Genomic DNA, 26813 nt, shown 5'->3' on the forward strand with positions numbered 1-26813 from the left:
TGGTATCGGTATTCTTTTCCTAGGACTTCCCTAACAAGGTACCACAGGCTTCGTGGCAATAAGTCATTTGTGCCATAAACAACAGAAATTTCCTTTCTCAGGGTCCTGGAAGCCAGAAGTTTGAAATCAAGGTGTGGGTAGGGTCATGCTGCTCTAAAGTTTCTAAGGAAGATTCCTTCCTTGTCTCTTCCTAGATTCTGGTGGGTCCTGGCAATCCTTAGCTTTCCTGGTCTGTGGTGGCATCTCGTCATCTGTCTTTACGTGGCCTTCTCCCCTGTGCCTCTGTGTTGAAATCTCCTTCCCCTTTTTCTTATGAAGAAGCCAGTCATTGGGCATAGGCCCACCCTAATCCAGTATGGCCTCGTCTGAACTTGACTGCATCCACAAAGACGATTTCCAAATAAGGTATCAGAAATTAGAACTTTGAATGTATCTTTTGGGGGAACACAATTCAACCCATTACAGTACCCATCTTTTTCCAGCACCAACCCTAGTGCTGGATACCGAAGAGATGCTCAGAAGTTCAGCTTTAAAAAACATTTCAAAAATATTTATTTAATTTCATCCAGAGGCTATCCTGTCAGAAAGGGAGAGGTGAGGGTCTTTGCTAAAATGGATTATGGTTTGTATCTGATAAACAGTCCTAAGGCCAATTCTGGGGAAGGATTTTACAATTCATGATTCTCTGCATTTCTTTGATGAACCCCTTTCAATTAGTAAGGGAATCTTGTGTCTGGTTTTAGGGTCTGTCGAAGCCTTTCTCCTTCCAAAGGAGAAAAGCAAATTACTTCGCCAAGAGAGATTCTAAAACAGAGTTAAGCTTTTGATCATGTGTGTCCTAAAGCCTTAATATGGATGGCTTTTCCCCAGCACATCAAGAATTCTTCATAAATTGCTACCACTCTAGGAAGAGACATTTAGCAATATCAACCAAAATTTAAAATATATGTAAACGTTGATGGGGGAGGGGTGTCAAATTTCTAGTTCTAGAAATTTGTCCTATAGATATACTCTCAAACGTGGAAACCAACATAGTTCTTCTTTTTTATATCACAGTATTTTTTTTTCATCTAGAGAAGACTAGTTGAATAAATAATGATATATCCAGACAATGAAATAGTGTCATACCATTAAGGATTAATGCTATTGCACGTAGCAGAAATATGACTTTGGGTTTAACAAATAAAAAGTTTCTTTTCCTGGATGAAAAGTCCAGAGGTTGGTAGAGCATGTATGATGGCGATACTTAGTCACCTTCGTCTCTCTGCTTGGTCATTTGATCATGACCCAGGCCCACAAAATGGCTGCTATGCACTTAGGCCTCACAGCTGTATTTCAGGCAGGAAGAAGGAGGAGGAAAGACAAAAAGGCTGTCCCTTTTTACCTGGAAAGCAACAACTTTTCCAGAAAGTTCACCCAACCAACTCCCGATTACATCTCACTGACCACAACCAGGTATGTGGCCATCCTGTGTACTAGAGAAGCTATGAACTGCAGCCCTCAATGAACTTGACGTTGAGTTGGTTCGGAAGAAGGAACAGCAACTTATAGTCATGAAGAAGAATAAGACGGCTCTGTTTATTTTGCTGTGGGTCTGTCACCAAGCTATATGAGGAACAGAGGACAGGACAACAAGTATAGTAGGTTACCACATGTATCCTATAATATGTGCCATGTGTTTACCGTATACACATATATACCATATGTATACACACATACAACATACTGTGTGTGTGTGTGTGTGTGTGTGTGCCTTTAAACACACAGAATATCTCTGTCTAAGGTATTTCTGACTGTGTCTAACCTCAGTTTCCTAAGATGGACACTCCAACTTGCTAGAGACCAGTGATCTCCTTAGCAGGTGAGACATGCTCACTCTGACAGAAGTCAGGATGAAGTATAGATATGATGAAGGAAAGCAGGTTGACCTTTCTTTATGTAAATTGAGGAATAATTTGTGTATAGGTGGTGTTTACAATATCAGTCATGTTTATGAGAAGCTGGTGTGTTGGAGTAGTTCACACATTAGCCTTGTGATTCCATAGGCTAATCCAAATGTGATTACATATCCATTTGATATGAGGGATTGATTTAAATGTAAGATTTTAAGTCGCAAAGTGTGATAGAATAAAGCTAGCAATGAACATTGAAATGCCTAAGGGAATTTAAGTCACCATATTTATGAGTTCTAACTTATTTATAAGAATAAATTGGGGGGAAGATTTTGTCCATCTATTTGGAATACTAAAACAAAAATAAAAGAGAACTCTTTATATATGTTTAAGGAAATTTAAGTTGTTAAAGGTTTTTGAAGGTAATTGTTAAAATTTACTAATTTTTAAAACAGAATTATAAGACTTATAATCTCAAAGCCCAAGGAAAGAATTTTTAAAACATTTATAGCTTAAAAAAATATTAAACAAAATCACAAAGTAACCATAAACTACTTTTTTTTTTCCATTCCCCAAAGTTGCTTTTCAAGGGTCTAAAAAATCCTCATTGCCACCTTCGAGGCCTAAATAGCAGAAAACCTCAAATTCTTGCCAGGACTGGCCTTGCTGGCAGCTGGGTTTCACACAGGAATGGCCTGCCTTGATCAGTCAGTATTGAACCCTACAGTGGCCCCACCTGTACCTGTGCATAGACGTCACCCCCATCCCATCTTCCTTTCCCTCCTATGCCTATTCTTTTCTATAGCACCCATCACCTCTGAACATACTACATAATTCCTTTTACTAAAAACATATCCATTTGCTTTTATTGTGGTAACATATACATAAACATCAAACTTACCGTTGTAACCGTGTTTGAGCGTGCAACTCAGCGGCATTAAGCACATTCATAATGTGGTACAGCCATCGATTCACTGTTTTATGGTGCGTATTGTTTATTGTGTCTTTGCCCTCCAGAATGGAAGCACCTGGAGGGCAGGGATCTTGTTTTGTTCGCCAATGTTCTCAAGCACCTGGAACGGTGTGCTCACCAGAGTGGTGAGTGCATTCTGGCCTGGATCTGACCATCTCCCTGTAAGGTCTCTCTCTGTGTTCAAAGCATAAGTCAGCTCCTGGGAACAAAGGAGAGACAGCTGCTCCCTTCTCTCTAGGGGAAATCAGGAAAAGTGCCAAGGAGAAAAAAGTAGAAGACATAGAAGACACTAGAAGTATAGTAGAAGACATAGAAGACAGAGGGCTCTCTAAATTCCCAGAGGTGGACTGGCCAGGCTGTGATACTCTCATGTGGGTCCCGATACTCTGTTCTTCTGTCCTGGGGGAGGGAGGTATGAAAGTCAGGTTGCTGGTTTTTCTTTAAGCCATGGCCATGGCAGCTCTCCTTGGCCTCTGGAAGAGTCCCCTGACTATTTAAAAATAGAGGTACTCTCCAACAATCTCATATTACTCACTCCCCCCCTTTACTTAACAATATCAGTGCTGAGCATTCACTGCTTGTTAACCCTGAAGCTAGTCCCTCACAGAGGAATTTGCAAAGGCACTGGTACTCCAAGCATGCTCTACGGGTCAGTGTCAGTCTGCAAACTGTTACCAGTGTGTTGCAAGAAATTGGGAGTAAACTGGTAGCCATCTGATGCAATAATTTTATATCTGTTCATCAATAGTAAAAGTTGGCACTGGGGCGCCTGAGTGGCTCAGTCAGTGAAGCAGCGGACTCTTAATTTCAGCTCAGGTCATGATCTCGCAGTTTGTGAGATCGGGCCCCATGTCGGGCTCCACACTGAGACTGCTTCTGATACTCTCTCTGTCCCTCTCTGCCCCTCCCCTGCCCATGCTTGCTCTCTCTCAAAATAAATAAATAAACAAACTTAAAAAAAAATGGGCACTTATATTTTGTATGCTTTGGGGATTTTCTGTCTGATGTTTCTATTTCATTCTTCCAGTAATTCAAGTTTATTATATCACGTATATAACCAAGTTCTCTTACTAATATTAGTGATTTTGGTGTCTCAGTTCCACTTTACTTCTGTATCGGGCTGCATTCGTAATCCTCCCTATTGATTCTCGTCATTTCTACAGATTTTTTTTCTTGGTGTCTTAGCAGCTCCTTGCTCCACTAGCCCCCCTCAGGATGGGGATGGTGGAGGGGGTGAGTAGGTGGCATAAGACAGCCAGGGCAGTTGATAAGGAGTGCGTTTCTGGAGTCAGCTGCCACAATCAGTACTGATGCTTAGTCCTGCGGAGCAAACACCTGACCCAGAATCATCTTGACGAGGTGGGAGAGCTGGGATATTTCTACCCTCCCACCATCAGTCGTTGGTTAGTGGCGGCTCTGGAGAGGGGTGTCCCCAGGCCTCCCGTGTTTTTTCACGTAAGTATTTTCGAGGCAGTGGAGAATAAGCCTGAGCGCTGACAGTCTCGTGCCCAGCCCAAAGCAACCGCTACTGCAAGCTGGAAATTTCCTAGATGTCATGTGTTTCTCTTCAAACTTCACATGGGATTTCGCATTCAACTCCCTGTGTTTGCTTTACTCTAACAAATAATGATTTAATCTATCATTCAGTTCGTCATGAAATGATTTTATTGCGAAGTGATTTAACGATAACGTAAATTGGCATAGAGATCAGCAAACACTACCATTCAGGGCTTTCCCTGCGAGAGCTCCTTGTTAAATATTTACCAGCACAAAAATGCCTCCACCCTGCCAGCGATATCATGCACCAAAACCATTTAAATTGTAAGTATTTGCGTGAGGTTTTATTGAGTGGAATAAGAAAAGTGTGCATAGAATCCAGTTTTGAAACCTAGTGAGAAAACCCCGGTAGGAATATGTATGGGTATAAGTATTCGATGATTATATGAACACAGAGGAAAAGTATGAGGGCTCTATAGGGAAGGGCTAATGTCCTTAGAAGTAGTGGGGGAAAGGAAAAAATTTTTATATACATAATTTATTGTCAAGTTAGCTAAAATACAGTGTATACAGTGTGCTCTTGGCTTCCAGAGTAGATTCCCATGACTCATCATTTACATACAACACCCAGTGCTCATCCCAACAAGTACCCTCCTCAGTGCCCATCACCCATTTTCCCCTGTCCCCTGCCCCTCCACTCCCTTCCCCCTCTCAGTTTGTTCTCTGTATTTAAAAGTCTCTTATGGGGGCGTCTGGGTGGCTGGATCGATTAAATGTCCTACTTCAGCTCCAGTCATGATCTCGCAGTTCGTGGGTTCAAGCCCCGCGTGGGTCTCTGTGTTGACAGCGTGGAACCTGGAGCCGGGAGCCTGTTTCGGATTCTGTGTCTCCTTCTCTCTCTCTGCCCCTCCCCTGCTCACACTCTGTCTCTCTTTCTCTCTCTCTCTCTCAAAAATAAATAAATAAATAAATACATAAATACATAAATAAATAAATAAACATTTAAAAACAAAAAGTCTCTTATGGTTTGCCTCCCTCTCTGTTTGTAACTTTTTTTTCCCTTGAGGAAAAGATTTTTTTAAAAAATGATTCCGTATACAATTCATACACACGTGTGTGTGTGTGTGTGTGTGTGTGTGTTCATAAGGAATTAAAGGAAACAAAAACCAAATTAAGTTTATATCCGCAGAGTTGCAGGAATGTCTATGACATCATCAAATGGAAAAGTAAGTCACAGAGCCATATGTTTGGTATGATTCCACTTCAGTAAAACCAAATAAACAAAAACCTCAGCATCCATGTATATCCGCCTGCATATGGTTTCACAAGCAGCAATATACAGAGATGGGTCAACTTTGGACACGTCAAGAGGGCAGGACTGGAAGTTAGTAATGGTGAGCTCTCTGCATATATCTTTTTTTTTTTAATTTTTTAATGTTTATTTATTTCTGAGACAGAGGGACAGACCATGAGCAGGGGAGGGGCACAGAGAGAGGGGGACACAGAATCCGAAGCAGGCTCCAGGCTCCGAGCTGTCAGCACAGAGCCCGACGCGGGGCTCGAACCCACTAACCGTGAGATCATGACCTGAGCCGAAGTTGGTCGCTCAACCGACTGAGCCACCCAGGCGCCCCTCTCTGCATATGTCTTGCAACTGTTCGCCTATTATAATCAACGTGCTATACCCTGATAATCTCAAAACGAAATTGAAAAAGTTTCCAGAAGAAAAATGTCCTTTCAAATCGTCAATGCTCATTCACACCTGTGATCACCTTTGTACCTCCGAGCTGTGTAAGAAGAATAAACACTGTTATCTCCATTTACTGTGAAGGCAGCAGAGTTCAGAATGCAAACAGTCTTGCCCAAGACCACACAACTACGAATGCAGGGAACTCCCTCCCCCACCCAGGCCTCTTGACCCTTGTGCAGAGGTCTGGACAGACACCCCAGGGCACACGGTAGGAGAAAAGTGGCAGCAACACCAGAAAGGGACCAACGGTGTCCTTCCAGGCAAGGAATGAGCTCCGCCTGGGACAGAAAACATCTCTGAGTGTGCAATTATCAATATTTACCGTATATATCTAAGGAGGCTGTTTACCTACGCTTGCTTGAAATAGTCAGCATTTGTCAGGAATCTTATCACATCATCTGGAGCCTTCGGTGCTGGTTTCACAGGGTTACTCCAGGTCACGTGGCCAAAGGAATGTTCATAAACACCATCTACTGAGGGAGAGAGTGTGGGGCATAGCGTGTCCTTCCCAGGCCCTTTCTGCAGGTCCCACAAGAAGGGGGTCAAGGTGGAGCCCATGCAAGTCCTTGCCTGCAGGAAGTCCTCCTTGGGGCACGGATGTGTGTGCCGTTCCTTTGCCATATCAGCATCTTTCACCCGCACACCCTGTGTTCGTTTCAGAGAGCCCCAAGCCCCTGAGAACAGAGGCGCGTGCATTGTGACATCGGCCACATGAATCATAGTGGGAGTTCCGGGCAGCACCCGGCCGGCTGGCGCTCACACACCCGTCCTAACCATGCTTGATGGCGGTCAGCACATTCTTGTCTCTGCTGCCAAGGCTTGCCTTTCAGAAGCAGGTTGGGAGATACGTTTAGAGATTCAGAAATATTCTTTCCGCATCTACATTGATTCAGGTGTGTTTGCCCAAGACCAGTGAGTTTCAGGGGCTCTAGATCATGCATTGGGGAGCAGGAGCCCGGACGGAAAGCCAGCAGGCCTGCAGACAGATTCGGCCCTGCTGGTAGCTGTGGGATCTCCAAGTCAGCACTTCTTCGTGGGTCAGTGTCTTCGTCCCCAAGATAGGATGGTGAAAGCCACTGTGCCTCCCTGGTGGACCACTGTGAGAATCAAAGTAGAAAATGTATGAGAAAATGCTTTCCAGATGGTAAAGCTCTTTAGATGCACCAGGTGTAATTACTGATCTGCTGTGTCCTAAGAAATGAGAAGTCTCCTCTGTAGAGTTCCTTACTTTCACACACACATGGGGAAAAAAGATTATGTGTATATATATATATATATATATATGGCTTCAATTTGAAGTTGTTCATGGCTAATCCAAGTTCCTGGTAAACCTTTTTATAATGTTGAATGAAATTCTCTCAAGAGATTCTGTTGATGTAAGCACAAGGGCAAAAAAAAAAAAAAAGCAATGTTGGCCGTCAACAAATAGGAATTTTTAAAAGATGCTTTCTTCCCGACGTCGTTACTTCTGCTTGGCACGCTCCAAACGCCTTTATTTCAAAAATGTTTTTCTCCTTGTTTCTTAAACGGGAGCTTTGGGAAGAGGCTCAGTACCAGACGACGTGTTGAAACTTTTAAAATGCAAATAAGTGTTTCAATTCAAAATTCAGAATATCCTTCTGAATTTAAGTGCTATCCACTCTCAGTGTTTAGACAGCGATCTGGCCACAATTATTCAAATTAAAAATAATAATCCCTTTGGGTGCAAAGGTGACAGAGCATGTGTGACAAAGCTAATGTTGGCTGAACGTCTCTTATGTGCCAGGCACACGGCTAAGTGTTTCGATCTCACGACTCGATGAGTAGGTATATCACCCCCATTTTGCAAATGGGGAAAACCCAGCTTGTTTGCGGACTTTCACCGACTCAAAAAGACTTCCCTTTCCCCTCTAACGTGCTCACGGAACTCTCGCTGTTTTAGTGGATAATAAATGGAGAACACCACAAGCCCTGACAGATGGGCAGAAAACACTAGAAGAGCCGCCCTTGCTACCTATCAGGCAGGCACTGTGCCAGACCCTCATCGCAAAGTCTTGTTCAACCTCCCTGCCACCCCCTACCACTCCCGGAGGACAACGGGAGGCTTGGAAAGATGACAAACTCCTATTTGTTGAGTTGGTTCTTGGCTGCCAGGCCTCATGCAGGGTGCTTTTCAGTAGTTTCCTCAATTAAACATGAACAGAACTCATACATAAGGAAAGTAAAAAAAAAAAAAAAAAAAAAAATGCAGAAACAAACATGGGGAAAATGGTCAACATCCTTAGCAATACAAAATTACAACTTAGAGTGTCAACGAGGTACCAATTACACCTATCACGTTAGCCAAACGAAGTTAAATACCAATGGTAGTAGCTTCGTAGGGAAGCTAATTTATTTATATATTGCTAGTGGCACTTTTATGATCAAACATTAAGCGAAGAAGCAGAATACCAATGTAAATGTGCTCTAAGATCATCCATGTACATGAAGGGAGTACAGCAAAATGAAAACAGCTGTGTGTTAAAGTGGAATGAAAATTTTGATCTCTTAAATCGTCTTGACTCTTTAAAACAGTGTTTTTACGATACATGAGATTGGGAGGAAACAGGGTTTTACTATCCCATTGCATCATTTTGTAGTTGACGGTTGCATTTCTGACTTAAAAAGATCAGGGATATCGCTAATACAGGATGGAAAAAAAGGTAGGATTCAGTCATTTTAAACTTCTGCCTTCACTTGAGATATTGAAAGTAAGCTCTGTAGAATTTGACAATCTCCACTCAACCCCTTCATTTTCTTGATGAAGAAACGGAAGCCCGGAAGGATGGGATCCCTGGCTAGCACTGTTGCTTCATTTTCTAAAAATCCCATAAAACGAAAATGCGTATATTTATATAAAACCACCATGAGGTGTTTTACTATAGCACTTTGGACACCTAATGGGTGTTGTTTTCCCCAACGCCAGCAAATTCTCCAGGTCTCTGGACACCAGCTGGGTGTTCCGCAGTTCCATTCGATTCTGACGCAAATGCCCTGCACTTAGCACAAATGTCACAGCGTAAGGGCTCAGTCCTACAAGACTGTCCCCACTTCAGACACCCGTTGCAAGTCCCAGGTTGCCACCTGTACTTCTGACCCACTGGCTATAGCTCTGGAGTTCCCATGACCCCCTCCTTAGGGTCAATAACTTGCTAGATCAGCTTAGAAAACACATGAAAATATTTTACTTACTATTACAGGTTTAGTATAAAGAATAAAAATGAACAGCCAGATGAAGAGATACACAGGGTAGGGTCTGGTTAAGGTCCCGCAGAGGGGCTTCTGTTCACACGGAGTTTGGGCTGCACCACGTTCCCAGCCCATGGATACGCTCACCAACCTGCAAGCTCTCGAAACCCCATCAGTGAGGGGGTCTTGTGGAGGTTTCGTTGATTAAACCATTGGCCTTCGGTGATTGAACTCAACTTCCAGCCCCATTCCACTCCCTGGAGGCTGGGGAGTAGGGCTGAAAGACTCCACCCTCTAACCATGCCTTGGTCTTTCTGGTCACCAGTCCCCATCCGGAAGCCATCCAGGAGCCCCCGGCCACCAGTCATCTCAGTAGCACACAAAAGATACTCTTATGCAAAACCAAGTATTTATATTTCTTATTGTGTCATACACCAAAAACTCATCATTAAATAAAATGGGTAGACCCCCGAATCCAAAAGCTGGCACAAGTATGTCCCTGGGGCCCATTCTAGGGCCTCTGGATGGGTAGGTTGGCCACCAGTCTTGAGTTATGGGCTTACTCACAGGAAGTGGTTCTCACTGTGGGTCTCTGGGCCAGCTGCATCGGCATCAGCTGGGAATTTGTCAGAAATGCACATTCTCAGGCCCCATCCACAGTGCCTCATGAATCATAAAGCCCGAGGATGCGGCAATCTGTCTTTTAATGAACTCTCCAGGTGCTTCTGGCGTGCGCTAAAGGTCGAGAACCAGGCTCTAAGGAAGTGCTTCTCCAACTTTAATGTGCATCGGAATCACCTAAGGATCTAGTGAAAAATGCAGGTTCTGAATCAGTAGGTCTGAAAGGACAGATTCAGAGAGAAAGCATTCCCAACAAACTCTCAGGTTATGCCACTGCTGCTTCTTTGGGAACCACACTTTGAGTAGTAAGATTCTATTAAAGCCGTGCCCCCAGGTGAGCTCAGATATTGACTATCCTCTCTCCCTGTCCTTGTTATTCAGGGTCGTACAGGACCAGCAGGCTGGGCATCCACTGAAGCTTGTAAGAAAATTAGAATCTCCGCACCACCCCAGACCCATGAAATCAAATCTGCATTTTAATAAGATCCTCAGAGTTGTTGGCAATATTAAAGTTCGAGAAGTGCTTCTGAGGGCTGCTGGATGCTAACATCACTGAACCAGCCACCAGCCCAGGCAGTCTATAAGACTCTACCCCAGTGTGATTGACGAAGGTCACCATCTTCCACTTTTGAAAAAGCCTGGTGGCGTGGGTATAAGAAGTGAAAAGCTTGGGGCTCACCAGTCTGAACAGCCGATAGGAGGTGCTGCAGAGACGATGGGGTCCCCGTAGGCATGGAGAAGTATTTTTAAATGTGAGGGTTTAAGAAATAAGGACACTCCCTTCTCCCCCCAGAAATCAATCGCCGTTGATAGTTTTGCCAAGCAGTACGACTTCCCCACAGATGGGTGGGTGGGTGGCACACACCGAGGTTACCTTCACCCCCTCCTAAGCCTTCCCTCCCACCTGTGTCCCCGCTCCAGAAGCAAAGGAAGCAAAAAAGAAAACGGATGACGAAGAAAGGGTTTCAGTTAGAGCGTTTCAGAGCAATCGCGTACGGTATTTAGTTTTCTGTGCCTGCTGTAACAAATCGCCCCCAAACTTAGTGCCTTAAAATAACACAGATTTATCATCTGACAGCTCTGGAGGTCAGAAGTCAGACATTCGTTTCTCTGGACTGACTCGAGGGGCAGGCAGGCTAGTGTTCCTTCCACAAGCTGTAGGAGAAAATACATCCTCTTGCCTCTTCCAGCTTCTACAGGCTACCTGCCTTCCTCGCCTTCCTCCACCTTCAAAGCTAGCAGCGTAGCATTTTTGAAATTTTCTGTTTCTCCAACTGTGCTTCTGTCCTCGAATCTCCTCTGATTCGGACGCTGCGGCCTCCCCCTTTCCCGTATAAGGACCCCTGTGACGACACTGGGCCCACCCAGACAATCGAGGGAAACCTCTCCATCTCAAGGTCTCTAACTTGATCACATCTGCAACGTCCCTTCTGTCATGTAAGGGACCATATTCACAGGTCTCAGGGATTGGGATGTGGACATCTTTGAGGGCCTTTACTCTGCCTCCCACGCCGACTTTTTCAAGTTCCCCTGATGGGTCTGGTGCAGAAGGGTGCCACCTTGCCAGGGGCTGTGCTAGGCTCCTGGGGCCCCCCCGTCTTTATCTTGGTGAAGATAATGTGTATGTCACTGCCTCATTCAGAGCTGGGAACAGTGCGATATTTCATGTGTCAGACTTCCCGCTGTCAGCAGGGCTCAGCTTAAGTTATTTATAGCGTCGATGGCTTGCCTTTTGCATTAATGGAGACTGTTTGCAGTAAATAAATTAAGATAGGAGCTGCCCAGAGCCAAGCTGGGGAGTCTTTTCTGTTCTGTGGGACAGGAGGCTCACGGTGAGGGCTGAATGCGACTCAAAGGGTATTTTTGTGTATCAGACCCAGCTGCCCCCACACCAACCCCAACTATATCTGAATACACTTATCTCATGAAACCTCCACCGAGGACTGGCTTTTCTTTCTTGTTTTAGAGGACTAGAGCCAGTGAAGGGCACTTGGTGAGTGAACGGCCTCAAGCCCCCACTGCCATTTAGGAGTTCGTCAACAAAACCTCTGCTTCTCGTAAGGCTGTGACCTTGAACAGGAAGCCTGGGCATACAGAGACCGTTCCAGCCCCTGGCCCTCCCTTACTGATGCTCATGGAGTTCCTTCTGGAAACCACAGTGATGATGGAGGCTCTCCTTGCAGCTGGGGCTAGAAAGTTCCTTCCCTGGCCCTGTGTGTCTGGACGTGCGAGATGCTGGGGATAAGATCAGGAAAGGTTTAGTTCCTTCTGGAAACCACAGTGATGATGGAGGCTCTCCTTGCAGCTGGGGCTAGAAAGTTCCTTCCCTTGCCCTGTGTGTCTGGACGTGCGAGATGCTGGGGATAAGATCAGGAAAGGTTTGGTGGCCCCACCCCAGGAGCTTGCTGAGAAAGAGGAAGACTGGCGGGTGTCACATTACAATTAAGCACCGGGCACTAAGGGGACAGAGTGGGAGCCCTGATCCAGCCTGGAAACAACACCTGAGAATGAGGAGTTAAGCAGGAGGAGCTGGGGCTGCAGGGAGAAGCAGGGCACAAAGCAGGAGGCAGTGGCTGCCTGTGAATATTTGTGTGATTATTATTATTAGTTTACTCTTGCCCTCATGCGACCCACAAAGGCAGCTGTAATCGTAATAACATTGAGCATTCGCCCTCCGCGTACCATTTGCCAAGTGCCAAGGACTTTCCACCCATCCACTCATTTAAGGCTCACGATCACCTTATAAAGCAGCGACAGTCGTTATACTGGAAGGGAACCCAAGCACAGAGATCGTAAAACAGAGATGACACCACCGGAAGCGGGATGCTCGAGTTCCGAGGACCTGGCTCCACAGCAGACGCAGGCCAGGGGAGGTGAGGGCAGCACCCTACTAGACAAAGAATTCCGGATCCTTCCAATCAAGAGCTCTGGGCCTCGGCCACGTTGATGGGGCTTGGTCGCCATTTGCAGAGCCTGGCACGCTACCAAAGGACAAGCGAGGAGGAGGTGGGCAGGTGAGGGATGGGGCAGAGAGGGGCCCCTCGTTAGCTGCTCCCCGCTGCAATTTGTGAAAGACACAGTCACGTGGAACCAGAGCCCCAGCAGAAACAGCAGCCCGCCCTTTAGCTCACAAATCTTGGGACCCAGAGGGCGTTGATCCGCTGTGTAGAGCGGCAGGTGCCTCGATACAGGCCAAGAGCAAGGGCTCCCTGCGTTCTGTGGCTGGCAGGTCCAGGCCACACGGCCCAGCGTTGGTGGCTGATGTGGGATGGGTGGACAGCCACAACACCAAGGCTTGGGCCTCGGGAAACATCCGTGGATGCTGATAAAACCAGCCCGTACAGCTCCCCTCTGCCGCCTGTTACGAGCAAGGCCAACCGACTACAGCCACTCTTTCAGCCCCAGTGGGTCCAGTACAATTTGGCAACAACTCTGTTCTGCCTTCCAACAACCCACCTGAGGATCCGCAGAACTCCACCTCACCCCTTTGGTCGTTTCGCTAGGAGGAGATGGGCCATGCAGGGGCTCCGCGGGCGGGTTTACTGCGCACATACTCAGGAAGTTCAAAATAAACATCGGCGATTTGCAGACGTGCCTGTTCCCAACAACCCGGGTGCTTTGAACAACTGGGGCCCAGCACACAGGCTGCAGCCAGACTGCGGAGGGAGCTGGGAGCTCTTCAAGCCATTGGAGGCCTCTCCACAGGCGAGTCTTCCCTTTCACTGACCCATAAAAGCAAGATTCCTGATGATACCTGAGGGAAAATTAAGTGCCTCGGGCAAATTATTCCAAGCACCTGCCAAGTATTACTAGCTTTTCTTTTCTTTTCTTTGTTGGTTTTAGTTTTCCTGATTAGACTTCAAGGCCAGAGACAATTGAGTTAATCGGATTCCCCAGTTCTTAGTTGACATCAGCAGCTGTGGTTAAGAGCTGACAGGTTCAGGGGGTGCCTGGGTGGCTCTGTCATCTAAGTTTCCAACTTCGGCTCAGGTCACGATCTCATGGTTGGTGAGTTGGAGCTCTGTGAGTTCTGTGCTGACAGCTCAGAACCTGGAGCCTGCTTCGGATTCTGTGTCTCCTTCTCTCTCTGCCCCTCTGCTGCTTGCGCTCTGTCTCTGTCTCTGTCTCTGTCTCTGTCCGTCTCTCAAAAATAAATAAAAATTTAAAAATACAGAAAAAGAGCTGACAGGTTCACGTCCTGGTTCTACCACTTAGCGGCCATGTGGCCTGGGGCAGTGTGCTCAACTTCTCTGTTAACTAGGAGTAAAAATGATGCCTACCACCATTATCCTATCATGACAAAAAAAAAAAAAAAAGTAATTGCACATAAAACACCGAGAGCTGTGACTGATGCATAGTAGATGCACTGTGTTTCCTGTATTATTATTATTGTTTATTTTATTTTTCCCCCTTTCCCCTGACCTCTACTTCCTTTCCCCTCTCCAGGAAACCAGTCTAAAGTATCTGATATATGACCTGCTATCCTTGTATACAGGCTTTTCAAAGTCAGAATTAATTCCAAGCCACAAGTCACAGCTAACGGCCGACGATGCTTTGTTATCCATTCCCACAAGTGCTGTATGAATTACGACCAGCTACAGTGATCACCGTACCCGATCCTAACCATGTAATTTACCCATAAAATAAACTTTTTATAGGCACATACTTTTTACTGATGGTGTATAAGTCCAGATTCTTAATCGCAGGCAACAGGAATTGATCCCAGCTGAGGACCTCACGGAACACACAGCAGGTGGTTGGGGGAGATGTTCCTTTAATCCATGCCATCTTACAAGGACTAAGGCTGAAAAAGGCTTTCTCATCTTCAACATATGGCTTTGGAGGCTACCCAGGGCATCAGCATTCACAAATGGAGAAGAAAGGTGGGGGGGGGGTCAAGTATGGGAGGGGTCATGGCCAGGCCTGGAAGTGGCCCCATACCATAGACTGGAATTCAGTCACATGACCTAACTGCAAGGGAGGTGGGAAATGTGTTCTGGCCATGCGCCTCAGAGAGAAAAGGAAATAAATTTATTGATTAGCTAAGGACAACAAGTACTTGGTCCTCACCGTCACCATGGCAGAAAACGGGATCTCCCTCCCACCCAGACCCATATAGGAAGGAATCCTGCAGGCTTATATAGAAGCTTCAGATGCTCAGCCATCACAAAGATGACAAATGTTTAAAATGGGCATTATAAGACAGACCCAGTGTCTCTCTTGAGGGTACAAATGAGATGTTGGCTGGGCTGCACTCATCTGAAGACTTGACTGGGGTGGGAGGGCCCATTTCTTCGGTGGTGGTGGGGAGGAAGTTGCAAAAGTTTCTCAGACAGATTTTCTATGAAGTGTTCCTCAATTCTGTTTAAATCACGGTGGATCTATGATTAATAGCATGATTTTAATCACCCAGTGGCTGGGCGGGGGGGGGGGGGGGGGGGGGGGGGGGGGGGGGGGGAGGCTGTCTTCTGGCATTGAAATTTTATATGTAGCTTCCACAAAATGATCCAAGATTTACAGTGGCAGACATGCTGGATTATCAGCATTAGATTCCTCCCACACCAGGCTTAAAGCCATGTGTTCACCCACAAGCAGTGAACAAGAGGGCCCAGGACTGTGTATGTTCTTGCTTTGTCCCTAGAAAACCCAGCAGCTTAAAGCAACAACAAGCATTTATTATCTTGCACAGTTTTTTGGGTCAGGGTTTAGCTGTGTCTCTCCCAAGTTTGCCAATGAGACATCGGCTGGGGCGGCAGTCTCATCTGAAGACTTGACTGGGGCTGGAGGATCTACTTCTATGGTGGTTCATTCACATGGCTGGCCAGTTGGCACTGCTTGTTCCTAACTGGGGACTGTGCAAGGTGTGAACACCAGGAGACAAGGATCACAGGGGCTGCCTTGGATGTTGTTTCACAGGTGACATTATTCTTGGGCAGTGGGCAGTGGTGCCTTGGTACCAACATGCTCTTCTAGGTGGGCACTGCTCCCATGTGGTAAAGAGAAGAATAGGGGGAGGGCTGGGGGTGGGAGCCAGTGATTTATGTCTGTCCCAGTGGTTTTGGTCATGAGTAACTGCTCGAGCTGCTAAGAAGTGTCCCCGTTCTGGCAGGATTGGTGCCGGCATGGAAGAGGCTCAGCAGTGGTTGCCTCTTAGTAGAAGAAAAACTGAGGTCCCGGCAAAGTTCATGTTTGTATTTTAGGCACCCATGGACAGTGGGGGAGGGAAGACATAAGGCCTGGAGTCAGACTGGGTGAGTGGTTGTGGGATGGAGTGTGAAGCAGGGGCCAATATCTGAAAATGCACGTGGAGAAAATGGAAGGACCTCGGGCAGGCGTTCTGAGTTGTTAAAATGAGCACTCCGGGACACATCTTTGGGAAACTGAGGGAAAAGCTGGATGTCAGACTAGAGTGGATGGCTCTGGTAACTTCTAAGGAACCAGTTTTTATTGGACCCAGCTGTGCCCGTTACTCCCGGGGTCCTGCCTTCCAAGAGACCCCCATAGAGAGTGTGGACACAGCATTTATTAATGCTCCTAAGCTCCACTGCCCATTTGCCCACTCTGCTCAGACTCCTCCTAGGCAACCTTTACGGCTGCACAGTGGGCTCCCTTGCCCTCTGGCTTCTGGGGGATTCAGCCCATGGAAGACCAGAGGAGGTCAAAGCCCAGGTGTTTATGTCCCCAGTTCCCTTTCTCCAGGAAGACCACTGAGGACCACAGCACCTGCCAGGTGGCCGTGTCCTACAACTGTTATGACTACACTCTCCAGGCTCAGGACACTGTGTCCCCCCCCCCCCCCCCCCCCCCCCCCCCCCCGCCCCCCGCCACCTTGCCACTCCAGATGTCAAACAGTGTGGCTCCCACTGTTGCTAGCCCTTGGGTACTTTACCACCCCCCACCGGTTTCTCCTGACCTTGCCCACACCATCTGTGATTTATCTCTTTATGCAACTTTCCTTGATCTGTCCGGGTGCCATGTTCCCCCCGCCCCCTTCCAGGACACAGGGTTGTGTGTTACTAGGCTGTGAACTGCTCCAGCACTTTCTGGCTTCACTCAGGTGAGTTTTGAGCGGCACGCACCCTCAAGGGGAGCCCTCTTGCGGAACATTTGTGCTATGATGTCTTATCCGCAGCTGACATAGAAGTTAGTGTATCTAAACAATCTTCATAAGGGATACAGGAGTGCTGATGCATAGGGGCACTTGTGCCCCAATGTTTATAGCAGCACTTTCAACAATAGCCAAACTATGGAAAGAGCCTGAATGTCCATCAACTGACGAACGGATAAAGAAACTGTGGTCTATATACACAATGGAATACTACGTGGCAATGCGAAAGAACGAAGTCTGGCCTTTTGTAGCAACATGGATGGAACTGGAGGGTATTATGCTAAGTGAAATAAGTCAGGCAGAGAAAGACAGAGACCGTACGTTTTCACTCTTATGTGGATCCTGACAAACTTAACAGAAGACCGTGGGGGAGGGGAAGGGACAAAAAAAAAAGTTAGAGAGGGAGGGATCCAAACCATAAGAGACTCTTAAAAACTGAGAATAAACTGAGGGTTGATGGGGGGTGGGAGGGAGGGGAAAGTGGGTGATGGGCATTGAGGGGGCACCTGTTGGGAAGAGCACTGGGTGTTGTATGGAAACCAATTTGACAATAAATTTCATATTAAAATAAATAAATAAATAAATAAATAAATAAACCATCTTCAAAGACAGTGAAATGTAAGTTTCCCGTGAATGCTGACACCTGCCTGGATCGCAGAGACTTCTCATTCATTAATTCATTCATTCAATAATCCTATTTATTAAGCGGTAGGCGCTTAATAAATACGTGTCAGGCATTATTCTAGGTGCTGGAAATACAACAGTAAGCAAAACCTCCAACCCTCTGCTTTCATAGACTTTGAATTCTCCTTGAATTTGGGGGACCCCTCCTGATGCAGTTTCATGGCTTTTAGCAATTTTTAAAAACCTTACTAAATTTATACGCTGGTGTGGTCAAGAGGGACCTCCTGTTATGAACCCTACAGATACACTGGAATCTAGAACGTGCATCTAGTTGATCCCGGAGTCACAGTATGACGGGGCAGGCAGCAGCCCACACTTGCTTCTGGCTCTGAGTCTGCTGATGAAACGTAAATGTCTGAGGAATGATGGGTGGTGCCGGTGAAAGGCAGCCTTCATTCATTTCCAAACGCACCAGACATTTTTGCAGAGGGGGAATGCGTTCATTTCTTTCTTCATTCATTCAGCCATCGATGGCAGCAGACTGCCAGGGACAGACATGATTCCCACCTCCATGGAGCTTTCACATGACAGAGGATACCTGTCGTGACCAACATCCAAGCCCCTCCAGCTGTCAGAAAGACGCTCTCTTTGTTCAGCCCCCACCCCACCCCCCTCATCCTGTCTTATTAAGACTATGGAGGTGCTCAGCTTGGGAGGCCCACAGTGTGAAATTAAACAAGCCAGACTTGAGCAGGCCAAAGCCTCCTGTGAACACAGAGTCTCTTACCTCCAGCACTACCTGCATTTAATTTATTTCCACAAGACTCCCCAAGTTGGATAACCACTAGCATCCTGTGAATTTGAAAGTTGCCTCCACAACTTGCTGATGATATAACTTTGGACGGTTTATATGTTTAAGCTCCCAAAGTTCCCAACTTTTCTCATCTATACAATGGGCATGATGATAGTCCTAAATTTGTAAGGTTTGATATGTGACATGTCTAAAGCACCCAGCAAGGGCCAGCCACGTGATAGGCACAGACATAGACATTCTCTTCATTACCCCTTCTAGTTTTAGGAGCCTTGGGCTGTGATCAAATTGTGGAACAGGCCAATGCTATCACTTTTTAAACTCAAGGATCACAGAATGCCTTGCCTCCGGTGGCGCTGGCGAAGCAAACGAGGGATAAATCTGGCTCAGAGCCCTGCAGCAAGATCCAACCCCTGTGCTTTGCCCAGACCGACTTCCTCCTTGTTTAAGTGACTTTAAAAAAGATGTCCAGGTCAGAGCCATAATTAGAAGTGACTGAGGGTCAAGGGTGGACCAGCAAGCTTTTGCTGATCCATAGCTGCCATTTATTTCAAAGACAGGAAAAGAGGACTTCGACAGGCAGTCTGGGTTGGAAGTGTACCTGGGGCCCTCGGCACTCTGGGTGCTGGAACTCAGAACAGGAACGCCCCTCTCCTCCCTCCCTCCCCACCCGGGGAGAAGTCCCCATCAGTCAAACCTCTCCTCTTTGGGAATTCTCAGGATCTGCCCAGCCAGCGACCCTGGGTCCAGCTTTCTCGAGGAAATTTCCAGAATCTCAGTGATAAACCATCCTTCTTTTCTATTCTGGAAACGAAACCCTCTGATAAGACAGACAACTTTTTTTTTTTGTCTTCCCACTCTTTCCTCCAAGAAAGCTACTTTGCAACCAAATAAATGTCCTATCCAAACATACTATCCTCACAGCCTATGTTAATACCCTGTGGGATATAAAAAACAAAACAAAACAAAACAAAAAACAACAACAACAACAACAAAAAACGTTGTCAGAAGCCCAGAACTCCCAATGATAGGGATTTCCCTAATACTAAGCTAATGCACCCTCTCAAAGTGGCCCATGTGCTGTCCAAACGCCTGTAAATGTGATGAATATTTTTGTTTGCGTTTTTGCATTTAGGCTCCATTCTGGTTTTCAGTTGGCCAGTGGGTTTCAGTTCACTTATTTCCATACCCGTCCTCCAAACGAGGAACAAGAGTTACTTCAAAGGGAGAGATTTCAAATCTCTATCTCTAAAACTCTGAATTTTCTCAAGGCCACTTTTAAGTAGATGTTCATCACAAACACTCTCGGACACACAAAAACACCTCGCCGAACTGGGACATCGACGGCGCTCACGGGCCCGCCTCTGCACCTTGTAGCCCCGCCCCCTCAGTTAAATCAGTACCATGTGACCAGCGCTGGCCAATGACATGCGAACAGGAGCCGCTCCTTTCACTTCTAGGCGGAGCTGGTTAAGAATTGGTGTGAGTCCTGCCTTTTTTCTTCACCTGCCCTGCGGGACTTCATCTCTCTCACTTCCTGCAGATGGTGTAACTGCAAGATGGAAAAGAACCCCCTGACCCTTGTCGGATTTTGTGAGTGAGATATAAATCTGAGATACGAAGATTGGTTTATTGCGGCTGCGAGCATCCGCAAACCGAATGAATATCAGATCAATTTTCACAGGTCACATTCACTAGGACGTTACTCACTTTCAGACCATTTCTTGTTCTTAGAAGTAGGTCGTTGGTGCATTCTATTATCCCAAGCTCATTTCTTTTTTCTAATGTGTATTTACTTTTGACATAGACAGAGCGTGAGCAGAGGAGGGGCAGGGAGAGAGGGAGGCACAGAATCCGAAGCAGGCTCCAGGCTCTGAGCTGTCAGCACAGAGCCTGATGTGGGGCTCAAACTCACAAACCGTGAGATCATGGCCTGAGCCAAAGTTGGACACTTAACTGACTGAGTCACCCAGGCACCCCTATCCCAAGCTCATTTCTTTCTTTCTTTTTTTTTTTTTTTTTTTAATGTTCATTTATTATTGAGAGACAGAGAGAGACAGAGCATGAGCAGGGGAGGGGCAGAAAGAGAGGGAGACACAATCCGGAGCAGGCTCCGGGCTCTGGGCTGTCAGCACAAAGCCGGACGCAGGGCTTGAACCCACGAACCGTGAGATCATGACCTGAGCTGCAGTCAGCCGCTTAACTGACTGAGCCACCCAGGCGCCCCTCCCAAGCTCATTTCTTAAGCTTGTGTGTAACCTCTGCTGTGGGCCAGGCACTTCTGGGCCTGGGGTTAGGGAGATCCGTGAACCCCTCCCGGCACCTGCCCTAAAAAATATTATACCGTCTGCTGGGGCGAGACAGACAAACACAGTCAAAGAGCACTCTTGAACGCACCTGTCTAGATGCTGTGAGCAAAATAATTATCTCCTAGGAATTGTCTCAAAGCTCTTGTTTTAGCAAATTCAGACCAGTCACAGATGCTGACAGGAAATCTAGGAATCAAAGCACATACTTACTTTGATCAGACTTAATTGGCCAGATATTTCATTGAATCGCATTCAATTTAGTTATTAATTGAGTCTTTATTCTTTATCTAATGAGTACCCAGGAAGACCTCCACCCCAGAAACCACCACCGTCAAGTGAAAGTACAATAATCAAACAAACTCACAGGACAGTATCCATTCTCTTAAGTTATAAAATAAAAAATTAAACCAGGTTTGAGGGGGCCTTTTGGACCCACGAGGTTGTAAAAAAAAGGAAAAGCTCTTCTAGAAAACATCCACCTTGGTTTGCTCGGGCTGCCATAACAAAGTGCCACGGACTGGATGGCTTAAAACAACAGAGAGGCATTGTCTCCCAGTTCTGGAGGCCACAAGTCCAATATCAAGGTGTGGGCAGAGTTGGTTCTTTCTGAGGAGTTTGAGGGAGACCCTGTTCCTGGCCTCTCTCCCTGCTCCTGGTGATTTGCTGAAAGCTTTGCTGGGGTTTTTTTGGCATCTAGACGCTTCACCTTGATCTCTACTTTTGTCCGCACGTGACATCCTCCCGCGCGTCTCTGTCCAAATTTCCTCCTTTTATAAGGACACTGGTCGTATTGGAGGAGGGGCGAGCCTACCCCAGTCTGACCTCATCTTGATCATCTAGGAAGACCCTACTTCCAGAGGGGGTCACGCTGACAGGTCCTGGGGGTTAGGACTTCCACATCTTCCGGGGCAAACAATTCAACCTGTGACAATCCCCAGCACTGGCAAAGTTGGGGCAAAACTGGTCTGCTTCTCCGATGACGTTTATAGCAGTGAAAGTAGCTGTAAAATGTGAGGGAAGCCATTTGGTAAGGGGCAGCAGCAGCGATCCCCACGGATAGCCTTCCGTCCACAGATTTCACTCTCAGGAATGTGTCTCGCCCCTACTGGGTATGTCAGATCTGGGTGTTCTCCTTCCCAGGGATGTATGGAAGTGACTCAGAAGCACTCGATGCTATGAGTTACGAAACGTTTTGTGGATCCAAGTCATTTTAATTGCATGTAAGTATATTTATATATTATAGCCACCATTTTATCCCTCGGGTCTCCCAATGTGCCTTCTCTTCTGCTGTGAGAACTTCAGTGGGAAAGTTTGAAAAGATCTGTCTTCGGGAAGTGATTCACCAGAAGCCGAAGCCACTAGGTTACCAAGATGATTGCTGTGGCATAATTGCCATTCCCAAACTAAAACAAAAAGCCATTATTTATTCAGCTGATATTTACCGAGTACCTTCTATCTGTAGGGCCTTGTGCTAGGGGCTAGTGAACGCAACGGTAAAAAATCATTCTAGTCCCCGTTTGCAAAGAGCCTACACTCCCAACTGGTGAAAGTCTTAACAAATTATATTCTTAACATGCTGGCATAGCATGCAGTCATTAAATGGTAATTAAGAAAGATGCAAATACTATTTAAAATTCATAAAGATTAATTTCGAATGGCGAATACACTATGGCATAACCATTCGCAACATGCACGCTTGTTGGCTTTTGTCTATTTTTTCTTTCACTTCTGCATAGTACGTGCCCAATGAGAACTCGCTCAAACGAAAGAACGTATTGAGGACTGGAAGGTTATTTGCAAAATCAAAAAACTAAAACTAAAAATCAACCAACCAACAAGAAAGACCACTGTTGTACTTGGGTAATGAAATCATGAATATGTTTTCCAAAAATTTCTTGTATATAACTGGTACTACATTTTGTTGGAAGATATGCTAATAGATTAAAAAAGGGCCCCCTAGGTGCTTCTAGAATTTATATGCCACGGGAATAAAAATCTTAAAGAAATTAAAAATAAAAGAACTTCGGCTCTGGGATGTCCCCGAGACTGAGAGGCTATGTGACCTGATTGCTCCCTCTCAGCCGAATGTATTCTTCAGTCATGCCAGTGGTCCAGGCACTGGACAGGTAGGAGGCTACTGGAAAGGTCCAAGCGAAACCTGCTGAGGGTCCAAACTGAGAAGGTGATGGGGTGGTAAGGAGGAACTGATGGGGGGAAATTTCTCATTTTCTATGCCCAATCTCTCCACTCCGACTTCCCTAATGTTGCACTGGCTGCCAGCCTTCCCCCACCCCTCCGGCCCCCGGCTTTTCTAGAAGAGGAGTGGGGAGTGTTATCCCATATTTGGGTGACTCCTAGACGAGTTTAGGAAAGCTTATCTCGGATGAGATCTGGTATAGGCAATCAGCGGAGACAGGAAGACAAAATCTCTACCTATCCTGGCAAAATATGTCCATGCAAATAAAACTCAGAATGAACTCTTGACATCCAATGGGCCTTTGCAAGTCCCTTGATCGATTTGATTTGACAGCTCCCTGCCTCTCACTCCCCTAACATGTACACAATCGATCTGTCTCAAAGCCGTATAGATTCTACCTAAAAATATATGTGGCAAATCCTTCCACCCTGTGCACCCTATAGCCATCATCTGACTCCAAGGCCCCAGAAACTCTTGCCTGCGTTCCTCCAACACCCCAATACTGGAATCATTGCTTCTACCCTTGGCCTTCCCGGTCCTCTCTCTATACAAGAGCCAAAGAGATCTTTTTAAAAGCACAACTCAGATCAGGTTACTCCTGTGCCAAGTCACCCTTAGTGGTACCTATTTCACTGAGGATAAAATATAGAATCCTTAACATGGACTGCAAGGCTCCCCTTACACTGCCCCTGCCTATCTCTCCAGCCCTTCTCTTCGAAGTATCCTCACTCGCTTCATGGACTACATTGGCCCTTCAAGCTCTCAGATGAGTCAAGCTGCCTCGTGCCTCAGGGCCTTTGCACATGTTGTCCTTCCTTCCTGGAATGTTCTCCTCTCCACTCTTTGCCCACTTAATAGCTATTCATTTTTTTTAGCTTTCAGCTTAAGGTCATCTCCTTAGAAGGGTCTTTTTCTAAACTCTTCACATAGTTAGAACCCCCTGCTATGTTCTCCAATAGTGCCTCAGCACTTTTCTTTCACAAAGTTATCTAACTATAAAAATTTCTTCTTTATCTGTGCGGTGACTGATTGGCTTAATGTCTACCTCCCCTATTAGCGTGTAACTTCTATGAGGGCAGAGACTGTATCTGCTCCTTTCGGGATTGTATGCCTACCCAGTGCCTTGCAAGATACGTGGCTCATGGTGAGCCCTCCACATGTATCTGCTGAATGAGTGGTTATTCCCAGATATCAGTTAAATCACAAGAAGTATTTCCTGGTCATGCACGTAATCTTGAATCCAATTTAAGAATTACATAATGAAGGGTAACTGAAACACATAGTAATTCTTTTGCGAATGTGGAGGGTGCATTCCAAGGACATACTTCTTGGTTTGACAGTTTATTTCGAGAGGTAGAAATATAGCAGGCAATCAGAGATGGCCCAGGGTGCCAGATAAGGGATTGTCTTGGAAACATCATTAAATACTTTATAAATTAGGCAATTTCAGGCGGTGAGAGGATAAAGACACACTCAGTTTGTCTCAGTTAATGGAGGTCTATCAGCCGGGACTCTTAATATTGCATGTGACAGAGGACCCATCTCCAACTGCCTTAAACAACACAGAGGATTTATTGGCTTCATAACTGGAAAGTCTAGAGACAAGGTTGTCTTTCCTCAGGAGAGACTTGATGTGATGGCCTGACGATGTCACGAAGGTCCTTGTGTGTCTTTGTCTCTGACCTACCACGCATGTGTTGCTTTGTCCTTGGTTGTTCACGGTCACCTTAGGGTCGGAAGCAAAAGGGCTACTGCCATCCAGACCTCATGTCCTCACACATTTGAGCTACAGAAGAGTGCCTTTCTTCCAGAAGCTTCTGTAGTGATACTCAAACGTGACTGATCAGCAGAATCCCATGACAAGCTGATTCCTGGCACCCTACCCAGCACCTCTGTCCCCAAACTTAGTCTCTCTGGTGGAGAGCCTGAAAAGCTGTGAGCTTTGAAATTTTTTCTAGAAGTCTATAAAGGAGAAACAAAAATTGTCCCATAATGCAACCTTCCAGAAAACACTTCATGGAAGTTTTCCAATGAAAGTCATCAATACACAAAGGAAGAAAATCAAACAGTAGAGAATGAAATGTTAGCGTATTTCTCCCCATCCCTTGACCCAAAGGTTGGTATATATCAACACAATTCAGTTTTAGATCTTTTTTTTTTTTTTAATTAAGTAGGCTCCACGCCCAACGTGGGGCTTGAACTCACAACCCTGAGATCCGGGGTCACATACGGTACTGACTGAGCCAGCCAGGTGTCTGCTTTCCCCTAAAGGTGTCACTGTTATCAGTTTCTTATGTATTTTCCATTACGAAAGAATTTGTGCATTTACCAAAATGTATAGTGTATCGTTTTTTACATTTTATAAAAAAGGATCATACTACTTATATTCTTCTGCTTCTTGCTTTTTCTCACCAGAAAATATAACACAGAGACTGTGCTCTATTTGCAAATGGAGTTCCTCTTCAGCATTTTTAGAAGATGTAAAACGGGAACGCCCGGGAGGCTCTGTCGGTTGAGCATCTGATTTTGGCTCAGGTCATGATCTCGCAGTTCCTGAGTTCGAGCCCCACATCGGGCTCGCTGCTGTCGGCAAGGAGCCCGCTTTGGATCCTCTGTCCCCTCGCTCTCCACCCCTCCCCCACTTGCGCTCTCTTTCCAAAATAAACAAAAAAAAAAAAGATGTAAGCCTGTAACCACAGTTTATGTAACCAGCTCTCTAGTGAGGGACGTTTGGGTTGTGTGTTACACAAAGTTGCAGTGAACTTCCTTCTCCATCTGTCTCGACCTTCTTTTGTGGCTGCTTGCACAGAGGGGACTCCTAGCAGTGGGGTTGCTGGGTCAAGGGTCATTTAATAAAATGCCGATGACCGTTGACCTGATGTTGAGGTTCTGTAGTCTAGTCTATCACCAATGCTGCTCTTCCTTACACAGGGGCATATATGAGGATACTGGGGTGGGGTTGGGGGGGCGGGGAATGGGGAATCGGTGTTTTTTATTTTTATTATTATTTTTTTAACGTTTATTTATTTTTGAGACAGAGAATGAACGGGGGAGGGTCAGAGAGAGGGAGACACAGAATCTGAAACAGGCTCCAGGCTCTGAGCTGTCAGCACAGAGCCCGACGCGGGGCTCGAACCCAGGACCGAGAGATCATGACCTGAGCCGAAGTCGGACGCTTAACCGACCGAGCCACCCAGGCGCCCCTGAATCGGTGTTTTTCAAAAGCTCATCATGTCATCCTGGAGGTCATCAAGGTGTGAGAGCCACGGCCCGCCGTGCCGCCAACGTTGCAATGGTGGGTCCCTCGGAAACTGTTAAGAGACGGCTCTCGCCCCCTGCCGCCCATACTCTTACCAGCAACGGGCCTTAGAAAACTTGATAGATTTTGTCAACCAGATTCATGAAAACATGGTCTGGCATTGTTCCAATTCGCACGTCCTTACTTCTGAGTATGGTTGAACAACTCTTCAGATGCTTTTGGGCCATAGATATGTATTTTTTCCTTGCTCTCCCAGGTTGGACCCTCTGGGCTGCCTTCATTAGGTTTGTTTGTATTATGTAAGGGCTCGTGGCAAAGTAGAGAAACGAGTGCCTGTTCATCTGTGTTCCAAATACTTTTTCTCTTGTTTATTATTTCTTTGGACGGGTTCGTGGGTCTCGTTATTTGCCTGTTGGTGTGGTTTTCAGCTCTAAAGAAGGCTTTTGTTTTGTTCTGTTCTAATGTGGTCAAATGTTAAAATCTTTTGCCTTTCTGGTTTTCTGGAGGAATCTATTTTTCAAAACCTCCCAGGTGACTGCCAAATTTGTGAGTTACAGCCCCACAG

The sequence above is a fragment of the Panthera uncia genome (genome assembly GCF_023721935.1).
Source record: "Panthera uncia isolate 11264 chromosome A1 unlocalized genomic scaffold, Puncia_PCG_1.0 HiC_scaffold_16, whole genome shotgun sequence".
NCBI classification, from domain to species: domain Eukaryota; kingdom Metazoa; phylum Chordata; class Mammalia; order Carnivora; family Felidae; genus Panthera; species Panthera uncia.